General features: G+C 31.3%; 1 protein-coding gene across 2 annotated transcripts in view; it reads left to right on the top strand.

Annotated features, from left to right (window-relative positions):
- Positions 1 to 12,318, top strand: part of LOC116770344 (calmodulin-binding transcription activator 2) — an 82,248-nt gene that overhangs the window by 37,936 nt on the left and 31,994 nt on the right. The gene's annotated exons all lie outside the window — the stretch shown is intronic.

Below are 12,318 nucleotides of genomic sequence, written 5' to 3'. Positions count from 1 at the left end.
CGTGACTACTGCTCTCTTAGTCTGCTCTGTTGAAATATTAACTCTTTATGAGGACGTAGTGTACTTTTGGAATTTCGATGTGCCCGCAAATTCCGGTCTTTAGTTTAAAATTTAATACGGATCTCCGTTTCGAGATATAGTTCTTCATGAATTAGATCCGGAGTTGCGGTAAACAAGTGATCTCTTTAATTATCAACGGTTGTATAAAAAATATTTATACCAACATTAACTGTTAACATTAATTTGCGCTGAATTTTGTGAAATGATTCTTTGGAAGCTTAATTTTCACTAAATAACACAATTACCGAGAAAAAAATTGTTAGGATGTTTTTGGACTTTAATTAAAGTTACTATAACTTTGAGGGATGATTACCGCTGAACATCTCAACTATTAAGATTAATTATAATTAATTATTGCCTTAATGTTATACAAAGTTTTTGAAAGCGCGCAATAACATGACTTGAACTCATTAATTAAATTTAATAAATATATTATATCGACATAACAATCAATGTGTTCGCTAATCAAGGCCGTGTCACATTGAATCACGATCAAATTAATCCCGCACTCTGAAGGCTGGATTACGATGATGCATCATTAAGCAATAAATACTATTTGACACCTTCATACTGTAATAGAATCGGAGATAGTGTATTGATTACATCGAACCAGCGGACGGCTTATAAGGAATCGAGTGTCTTTGTGACAAATCTCTCTTTATATCAGTATTGAACATTTAAATCAGCCGTTACAAGCACTTTTTATTCATGTTCTGTTGGAAGCCATAAAGGGGGTCGAAACTTTTAACCGCGAACCTTGAAACTACGCGAAAAAAAAAAATATTCAATAAGCTGTAACAAAACAAAGTAATTTCTAAACTGAAATTTAATATGAAGTTATGTTCTCTAACCACGAATGGGTCAAAGTATCGCTATAAATCGAATTGTTCTCAAAGCAATAAACTTTCGAAATAGACACAAGCTAACTGCTAAAGTCACGGCAGTTTGGACTTTTTATTCGAAAATTAATATGTAATGTTGTCATTTAAAAAAATATATTGTCCCATGAAGTTATCATGCGTGACTTTAAAATATAAATAAAACAAGACGTTCTTAATGATGTCTTAAACGGTTCTTTGTTATTTTAACAGTTAATTAAACAATATGGCTTGTTATTTAACTGACATGAATTAATAGAAGTTAATGAATTTTTTAGTCTGATTTATTTTTCTAGCTTCGTTTTCATTTACCCTAAATAATTAACACGAAGTTTAATAAAGAATTCTAAAACAAAAGCCAAATATTGAGAGTATTCATAAAATTGGTTGACCATTTTTTTTGTGATTGAAAAACAATGCCAAAAACATATAGCAAGCGATTTAATAATCGAAAATTACGAACGAAAAAGCGTTATTTATTTAGCTAATACGGTAAGCGGTGAATTCTCACGTTCTTAGTCAGTTTAATTGATGTCTTCAACTGGTTAAACAACGAGCTAATCAGTCGTCACGATAATTAACGTTCGTGATGCGAGATAGGTTTATAGCGAGACTGATGTTTCTGACGAACATTGTTTAAATTCCTCTCCTATAATATTAATATATAATAATATTTAATATCGTTATAAATTATTCTATATAATGTTGACATTTTAATATGTGTATTAATTTTTGTGAATACTCGTATAGCAAGTGAAAGTGGTATACGTGTAAATCAAATAATCATTCTTGGAACTTAATATGTTTATAAAACTGCGGACATGAAGTTCTTTAATGGCTTCCCAAGTGGACGTCTACGGAGGCTGTTAATCATTGGGACCCTTTTTCAAATCGGTTACGAGACGTGAGGGTTCCTTTAATGCGATAGACAACAGATAAAAATCGTATCTGAATACTGAATATGTCTAATTGCTAATCGATTGTTTTTAAATAAAAAAAATAATTACAAAAATAGATAATTACAGCTCTCCTTAATGAAAACGCAGTTGAAGGGAAATAATAATATGATGTATGTATACCTGTTTGGTTTATAACAAATAAATAAATAAGTCTTTATCAGACCTTTTTGAATATCGAATGAGAATACAAAAAATAAATACCTCAGTTTTATGAAATACTTCTAGTTGAATAGGAAAAACTATTATGTTTGGTAATTTAAATATGATTTTTCATCATTGTAGTGCTAAAAAATATAAATGTAATACAAGATACTTGTTGACATTCACATCTCGTCTGCACGTGATCACGGTTGCTGAAAAGTAACCGAAACGTCGGGAGTACGTAGTTTTAACAAAAAATAAAATACAAATAGTATATCCGAAAAATATTAGTTTCATTTAAATACTCGTTGATGGTCAATAAAAATTATATTTCTCATGGTTCGAAAAAAACTGTAAAATCCTTTTCAAAGATTCATTAAATCATTAATTCTGATAGGAATTTGACTTTCACATAAGTGACATCCTAATTTAGGATCTCAAGTAATAGTTTTATATAGTAAAGAAAAAATTAACAACAGTAGACCAGAGTTAAATGTGACCCTGAAAGTATAGTAACTGTTATCTTATATTTTTTATTTTAAACATTTTGTCTTATGGAATATAATTAATGACAGATTGTAATAGAGATGGAATTTATATAGAAATAACTTGAAGCGAAAAAATGGCGGTCACATTACGGTCTTGACGAAATTCCTTACTCTCAAAAATAATTTGGGATCTCACAAATATATATCCAGACAGTAAAGTGAGAGAAAAGATTTTTGTAAACCTAATAATGAAGTTTCCGTTCAAAAAACTACAATATTGAGTAATTGACATATAATTATCTATAAATCGATGCCAATCAAATATTAAGAAGTTATTATAATAGTTATCTTGCTTTTTAAACACATTGTGAAAAACCCACAAGTAACAAATAATACAACGCTGTTAAGATTTATATTTACATAAATACGTAAATAAGAATTAAGTTTCTAATTAAATAATTTATTATACTGTTACATATTTTTTTAAAAGCCAAAACAACATTTTTATACTGAACAATGAGGTTTACGCCCAAAGTCAGATACTGGCGATCTTGTTACTGAAGTAAGTTGAAATTTGGGTATTAAATATTTTGTATTGACTTCTTTACCCAACCATATAAGATGTTTAAATCCTATTTATTGAATAGACAGCAAATGGGCACAATAGATAAAATTAAAGACCAACCAACCAACGTCACGTCTTGTGTACGACAAGGGTCTATCCTTGAACCCATGTATTTAAAATTTATACAAAGGACTGGGAAAAATTTAAGCTGTAAGGCGATGTAACGCTTATGTAACTTAAAATATGATCGGGTTTTTGAAAACTGGTTCAATTGTGGAAGATACATCACTAAAACTAAGAAAAAATAATAATAAAATAATATGACAAAAATATAATGAGATCTAAGATTTTCGCGAGTTTTATTCATTTAAATGAAACTAGTATTTTTCACACGTAGTTTATCCGAAAAATACTAGTTTCATTTAAATGACAAAATTATTTCGATTTATTGTAAGAGTAAGTTTACATAAAATGCATATATATTATTGCATAATATGTACATACGAGTCTAATAAAAGTTTGTTACAAACAACTAATTGGAATATGAATACTTTCTGCAGTTATGGCGAATATTAAAAAAAAAACCAATAAATCTTCAACAATTTTATGGAATTACAAGAGAACCAGTTGTATGAAACTAGAAACTGATAAAGGAATAAAGATATGCAAACTACGCCGAAAAATTACATCCACTTGCATAAAATACGAATAAAATTATGAAAAAGGTTTTAAACATGTCCAGGAACACAAATATAAGTGAAAACTAAACACAATTAAAACGAATGCAGAATAAATAGTATTGATATTTAGGAGCTCAGGTGTGGAATGGATTGCTTAATAAATAATAAGAAGTTTATGAAATGTATCGGACGCCGGAAACAAGGCGACTGGCGTTTTCATTTACTGTTTACACCTTTTCATTTGTTTCAACTACTACTAAACCCAGCGCATAACTCAGCCCTCCTAGATGTGTAAGTCCTAAATGTTTGATGGCACTATTGAACGAAACTAGAGTAATAAAATTTGGCTATGCTAACAGATGCCATGAGTGGGTAATTCGGCTTAACTCACTCGATTCAGCTGTATCCGAAGTCAGTATTTATTACTCCGATTAGCTTGATGGAGATGGAACATGGGCGTCGCTTGACGAATTGAACCTTTAGATTAAGTGTCCTTAAATTGAGATGAAGATATCGTTTGATTGGAATTTTATGGCGCTAAGTTTGGTAGAGAATGAATAATTGTTTAACTTCCAGTCTTATTATTACACTTCTTTGATTTAGGAAGAGCTTTAATACTAAAACTGGAAATTAAATGACCTCAAAGAAAATATTGGATATTAATATTTCATGGACCAGAAGTAATACACCCGCAGTAACAGATTAGTCAACTTCTGTTATCAATAATAATCGATCCAGACGGACGTGCAGACAGACAGTTATTATAAGAATTGAGTAGACTCGTTCGTTTACGCGACTCTGCATATTCAGAGTTTAGGCTATTTGTCTTTACGATTCCATGAATATGATTTAGTTTGACAGTCCGAGAGTCCAAGAACTGACCAATACACGAGAATGGTTTTTTGTCAGTTTATAAATAGCGCTTGCTTTTATATTTCATTACCAAAATTATTTATGTCACGATTTTCCGTTGAATAAGAAAGTAAATAAAATTTCAAAGATATTATATTTGTATGGAGAATGTTGTCAAGGTCATTGTTAATATGAGTGTGGTTTTTGCTAGAAGTCCGTCCGAATTGGTTTATAAACGGTCCAATAAACGCATCCATCGATAGCTAGAACTCAATAGAGAATCAAAAATGTTCTTATTGAGGACCTGCTCTTTATATTTCGGCTTAGAGGAACCTGAAATCTTTTCACATACATATATAGGTACATATATACAACCTCTTAATGTGATGAAAACCTTTGCAATACTAAACTTTCTACAAAACCCTAATAATTTTGTAACCTAATTGGTAGCACAATTTCAAATCAATTAAAAATTATTTCCCTATTACTTTTAATATCATTTAGGGCATTTTAAAAATACAAGTAGGATTTTATATATTAGTTATAGTCAAGGGACATTTGGTTCAACAATTGATAAAAAGATCACGTTGTTGAATGTGAAAAAATTTGGTAGATTGCGAGGGCTTTTACTCATATAAATATTATTTTTAAAAGTGAAGCTGCTGTTGACACGACACTTCACATTGGAATTCAAATATTATAGAATGAAAAAATATCAAATCGAGTAACGTCATGGTTGTACGTTAAAGGCTGGTCGATATCAATGCACAAAAAAACAGATTAACTTAATTTAGATTTTTATCAACAATTCCTTTAATATTAAACGATTATTAAAGACAGTGTATGGTAAATATACTTTAAATGTAGTTCATGATTTTTACATATTATTTTATTCATTAATGAAACTTGCATATAAAGGCAAAAACGCCCTCTTAAACCTTTTTTTGTTATAAAAAGAAAAAACACAATAATATAAATTATAGATAATAATTATTTGTGTAATGTCTTATTAAAACAGTATTAAACGATTTCAACAACGGAACGTCACACGAAAGTTATTAAAAATATCAGGAACTATGTGAAAGCTCAAACAGAAATTTTGCAGTCGTCAATCGAGTTAGGGAGGTGAGGTGTTGGGATCGATGACAAGCACCGCTTTTTTATATTTATTGGACGACTTCATAAGACCTTTTTTGTGTCCCGTTTTAGGAATTTCATTTCGATGTATCACAGGGGATTTTTATAGATTCCAGTTTGTATATTTTGTGTTAAATAAAAAACTAAATTATTTATCTCAATTTAAAACTATAGTTATGAAATGTCAATGGTATACAAAAAATATTTTATTTGAAGTTAGGAATTATTCATAAAGTATTCGAATATTCATACTATTCGTAGTACTGAATATATAAACCTTTAAAAAAATAATACCAACAACTGACAATAAAAAAGTATATCAATTTGATAAAAGTGCTCTCGCAATACCACAATATCCGCTGAACCCCACCGATCCCGGGCTTCGGGCCGGGATTCGGGATTCGGGAAACACGTTCCGACGGCGCCTATAATTTGTAGAGCGGTTGGTTCGGCATTATTCGCCTCACAATCGTCGCGGGGCTTATTTGCTTGATTTATATATTTGGCGTGACGGCTTTCTATTATCAATTGTGTTGTTTAGTTCTGTGCTAGTGCTGGGTAGGGTGTAAGCGTAGGTGCTGAGAAGGTGCTCGTTTCGACTACGTAATTGGACTTTAATCTTTGAATTGTTTGTTCGCTTCTATCGGCTTGCCGTTGATGTAATTAGCTAAGTAGTTTTATGAAAGGGCTTTGAGAAGGGTCGGGCGCGCTTACGTTTAGGTTTTGATAACAGAGACTTTAGTTAGTTTGATTGGATTAGGTTTTTTGTTTGAGGTGAATGTTTGTATTAGATGTTGATGAATGGTATTATTTAAACTTATTGTCTGTGTACCTAGCTCAAGTATCAAGTTTAAAATTATAAGGATGTAATCGCTGATTCTGTCTCAAAATATATATTCAAATGACGAAAAATACGAATACAAAACAAACACTGAGTAAGTTTTTTATAATGTAAACTATTAATCGTACAATGCTTTCAAATATTTTTTATCTCAAAACATACTTGGAACATAACAAACCTAACAGAATGTGTTCATAATATTGTGTCCGTCCTGTGATCACAGAGGGATACATAGATTACGTAAGTGATCCTGTGACTTCTCTCATTTTCGCTGAAATATGAATTCGTTGCGAATCCATGTCCTTTCAAATTCTAAAATTAAATAAAACTACATATATAGCTGTATGTTGATTGGTACGGAGTGCCGAAGTCTGCCGGGAGTCGGGACGCGTCCGATATTGATTGCTCCCTGTTTTTTTATAATAATTTAATTTTAGTACAGTTGCCTGTTGTGGAATTATGACATTCGTTTTTCAGTATATTTTCTTCATTGACAGTATTTTGTGAGTTGTTAAAAAGGCTTTACAAATGATGTGAAGTGAAAAAATACTCGAAATTCAGCAAAAATGTCTGGTAAAATCTTTGTTATTATCGAATATCAATAAAAAATTAGGTGTTATAAATGATAATTAATAGTTTAACATAAATGATTTCTTACTACATATTAAATAATTCATCTCCAATGTGTTTTAATGTAAGATATCTCGTTTAATATAGTCCGTAAATCGTCAAACTTAAAGACAACTCTCTGAATTCAATTGTAAAACCTCTCCAATTGATTATAACGAGAGACAAAAAAAAATCAGTTTAATTTAATTAATAATTAAGCACTTTTATACAAAGGACCGTCGCTAGTTACATAGAATGGAAACTTTTAATCTTTTCCACCAATCAATTTGCGGGGCGATTTGATTGCACTTTCCAACTGTTACGAGCTATGCATTTTAATACAATCGTTAGGGGATGAAAGAATTCGGACCAAAATAATACTCCAAAGTAATTCCGTACAGAATAACAATTCACTTTAACGTTATCATGACCCGAATCTCTGTTGGACCTATTTATCACGCTTCAGTACTTCATATTACTCGATAATTTCCAGATAAAGTTATATAATGTTAATGTGAACGTTTATGTCTTTCATTAATTTCATACATTATTCAGAATGTTGTGTAAAAACAATGTCTCTAAGGGCAACACGTTTTACGAGTACGTTCTCTCTCAATTAACAAACCAAAATAATCTTGACTTTTAAAAACCGCCTATCAATTAGTGTCAAAAAATGCAGATCGAGCAATTTGAACCAGCGAGCTTAAACACTAGGTGACTGTCAGTTATACATATACATTGAACAGCTTTAATTTCAGCCTTGCATATTCTTTATTTAAAACCCCGTTAATGATTAACAACTGTTAATTTAATATTATTTTAATAAATATTTCTATTTAGTTGAAATTGTCTTATTATTTTTATGTACCCATACCTTAGATAAATGTCTCAGTATACTAAGGTCTCTCGCCGCAGCTGTCTTTTAGACTAATCTTAGTTTTCGCCATTCCAGTGATTTAGTGGCGAATGTCTATACGAAAATCCTCATTAAATTTATAATATATATATTTTTATATATACGTAATAATGGGATAGTTAAGAAAAAATCTTTATCTTTTAACATGAAGAGGTAAAGATGTAGCTTTGAATTAAGTATAACGTCGACTTGACAGTTGTTGGATAGATTTTCATATCTCCTGGTTAAGTCTATGAGTGGCGTTTAACAATATATATACATGTACATATATAATGTTTGTGTTGCGATTTTCTGAAGTACATTAAATATAACTGAAATCCGTTCTGAACTTGAGATCAATGGAAATTATACGATATAATTTTTTCTGCATATTGTTATTAAACCCGAAAGTCATTTCACGTGGCAATAATTAAGCTTTAATATTTTTTACTTTTCGTAATCGGCCTTCTAAGTGAGCTATTAATTACTACATGTCCTTTATTACCATTGCAGAAAGACCAATTTGCACTGGCCCGTGTTGCCCCAGTGGCAAGCGATTGTACCGACAAACGAGCTTTCTTTGAGTAATGACCTTATTTTTACGTTTCTTCTGAAGTTTGGATTTTTATTTGGTGTTTTCCTTATTTATTGACGCTGGGAATTGCTTTTGTTGAAGTTTTCATATCAATTTGATTTGATTTAAGAAGTATATTTTTCAAATGTATTAACGGATTAAAATGGATTCTGTAAAACTATATGAAAGTGTTTTAACACTTTGTTATCCGATATGTTGATATGAAACTCGAGAAAATAAAAGCTTTTCACACATTTCCCTGAATAAACAATTTTAATACATTTCTATGTTAAACGAAATATTTCATGATAGCATTATATTATTTTAATAATTATTGATATATGAAGTTATTTTATAATAATTAATTTGAAAGAACAGGCCCTATTTGCTGGGACATGCTAATACCTCATCACTTACATCACTCCTGTCGGGTGTTAAAGTAATTGTTTTGTCATATTGTAATTAGCAGGCGTATTTTGACGTAATTCCAAAGGGATCGTCTAGTAGCAATCTTTGATAAGATCAGCATAGCACGAATGTTTGTGGTAAAAATATTAGTCCATTGCTTCGTCAAAGCACATATGTTAATTGCGCGACTGGACAAAAATACACAGGGTCATCAGATGTATGGAATAAGTTGTACATAAAAGAACAAAGTAAGCAATAAATAAACGCATGTATGTAGGATGGTCTGATAAAAACGTAGATACAATATTACCAAAGGCATTCTCGGTCACAATATTGTGCTGTATAAATTGATCTTACGGCCTTATTTGTGGCGACTTTTGTGAGTTCGTTCGTCCAATTTGGAAAATATTCTCTATTGTCGGCTTATCGAGTCTCATGTTATAAAGATAATCAGTAGTTTTTTCTATTAATACAGTTGGATGAGGATATCTTGACAACGTTTTTGTCTTTCGTAAGTAATTTTTGAATACGAAACAAAAATCAACTTTTATTTTTATAGCTTTAAAGTGAAATCATCATCATCCGTATCACAATCATTCGTGATCTGATAGAGTTATGAAGCTGTGATTTTTTTTGATAATTAATTTGAAATCTTCTTTTCAATCGTAACAAGCGCCAAACAGTGAAGACATTAAACACCTAACTTAATTAATATTTCTCATAAGCACGTTTCCGTTCCATTTATTTTCTTATATAACAAAGTAAAACAGAGAACGCCCAATTAGCGTAGTGAAAACTGACAACTAGAAAAATTCCAACGTTCAACTCGTTCGGGCGAAAACAAAACAAAATAAACTCACGCTAAACTCGATCTAAGTTTTAATAATAGCTATTTTTGGTTATAATTCTTCTTTTTTTTTCCGTATTCTTGCATTCAGGCTTCACCGCATCGCATGATAGCTAAGTGCAATTAATGTTCTTGATATCTCTCTGTGTCAGCCCTTCGTGATTTCAACGTCTCGAATATCGTGCTGGAATAGCTGGCCTAAAATAATATTACGCGATCTTGTTAAGTTTTTCTTTAATTAAGTGTCAAGGTTCGTTTGCTAACTCACTCCACGTGGAAGTCCGTGTTATAAGTAATACTAAGCTAACATTAGCGAGTATGCGACTGAGATGCTTAGAATTTTTTCTATGCAAATAAATATGGTGTATAACTTGCCTTCAATTAATAATGTTGGTTTGTGTTATAAATTAATCCTATTACTAGTAATAAAACTGATATGTTGCATAGATTTTCTTTTTTTGATACTAAACGATAATAATCATTAGTTAACCAGTAACCTGTTAGATAAAGAGCATTGAAGGCTTTTCGTTTTTCTTTAAATTTTTTGTGAAGCGCTAAACACGTCCATTGCCAAATGGGGCATCGAACAGGCGACCTTGGATCAATTCCGGACAGTTTAAGTAATTGACTTTTTCAACGTAATTCCTTCTGATTTGTTTCTCTGTCACACCAATGTATTATTTATGTGTTGTTACACGGCTTCTATCCGTTCCGTGTGCCGTTAACATATTTTATACGGAGCGATTGAGATATTTATTCGCTATTTTACAAGTTCCGTAGGCAGTTTATCGAACGCCCGAACTAGTAATTTCAACGTTTTTAACCGATAAATAGTGACCCGAAATGTTGAATTGTTAGAAATCGAAGATTTATTATGCTCCTATCATGCGATCGCGGCACCGGCCGGCATGCCATTTCGCCAAGTTTTTGTTAATGTATTGCGATGCCTCATTAGTTCGTGTCGGATTTGCATTTAGCTTTTCAAACGGATTTTATTTAGTACACAACTTTATGAAAATTCACCTTATCAAGGATTTCACAGTCAGCATTTTAGCTGATTGTCTAAATTCTTTATTAGTATTCCTTTGAGTATTTTTTTTTCAGTGAGTCGTTGTATATACTTTAGCTTTAGATATTGATGCTCTGATTTTCAATTGTTATGTTAGATTTTCATTCTGAATAATAAAAATAATAAAGAAGTTGTCGTGGCGTTTACTGAGCGACACGCGCGTCACGCCGCCCGTGAAACCGGCTCCGATTTGATCCGCAAAAAAATTATAAAACAATTCCCATTTTTAAAAACTGCAAACTGAATTTCGGCATTTTTTTATGAGGTTAGATAGTTTTACATAGTGATAAAGAAAATGTACGAATAATTTTTATGTTATAATCAGACGAGGGACGAAACATATCAAATCTTTATCAATTCATTATATTTCGCTATTACCATTTACTTTATTTCAATATATTTTTTTATGTATATTGATGCTTAAATAACCAGGGATCAAGTCTGTATTGCTGATTTTGTTTGTATATATTTTTATCGTATATTAGAGATGTGTTCTTTTAAAAGACACAAATAATATTTGTCTATCACACGTCAACGCTTCGGTCTCCCAGGGGTAGTTTTGAAATATTTTTCGAAAAAAAAAACCCATTTGCTTTGAGCCTCTTACATCTGTACGGAACTCTGTAAACCGCTGGAATCGTTTTAATCTGTAACCAGCGACCGGCCGCCATAAAGCGACATCCCCCGACGATTTGTCAAGAAAACGAGCGCTCAGATTTTTGTGTAATTTTCCGCTAATACTTTATGAGAGTAGTTTTTTAAGTTCAAACTTTACGACGCCGATTGTAATTAATCGCCAACTTTTATTTATGACATATATATATTTTGCTGAATTGAAATACCTTGATCATTTTCACTTTGTCTATTTTGATTTGAACTAATTTTTATCTGTATCAAATTCAACTCAATATATTTCCGTACATTGCTGTGTATTGTTTAGATAACTAAGTAACAAGTCGCCACAACAGCCGATATAACGTCACTCTCACTAACGCATTGTTGTTCTCAACTCTAAAAATCGCAACTAACATCTTGATTTATTTGTCCAATACGCGATTTATTAGTCGACGAAAACTCATGAATCGGACGTTTTTGTGACATGAAACTCGATCGTGGCAGCAACGGAAATATTGCAAGCGTGTTTTATGGGCCGTATGAATAAAAGCTGAATTTAATGATTTTGATGGTAGGCTCTGATTACTTTTATTGTACCGGCATTTGTTTTCCAAATGTTATTCCAGCCATTTATTCCCATAAAACAATTAGCTTATTCCATAAGCGGATAGTAAATTCTTTTATTGCAAGTTAATTATTT

This window comes from Danaus plexippus (genome assembly GCF_018135715.1).
Source record: "Danaus plexippus chromosome 13 unlocalized genomic scaffold, MEX_DaPlex mxdp_15, whole genome shotgun sequence".
NCBI lineage: Eukaryota > Metazoa > Arthropoda > Insecta > Lepidoptera > Nymphalidae > Danaus > Danaus plexippus.
The sequence above is the reverse complement of the archived record's forward strand: the minus strand, read 5'-3'. Positions and strand labels throughout refer to the sequence as shown.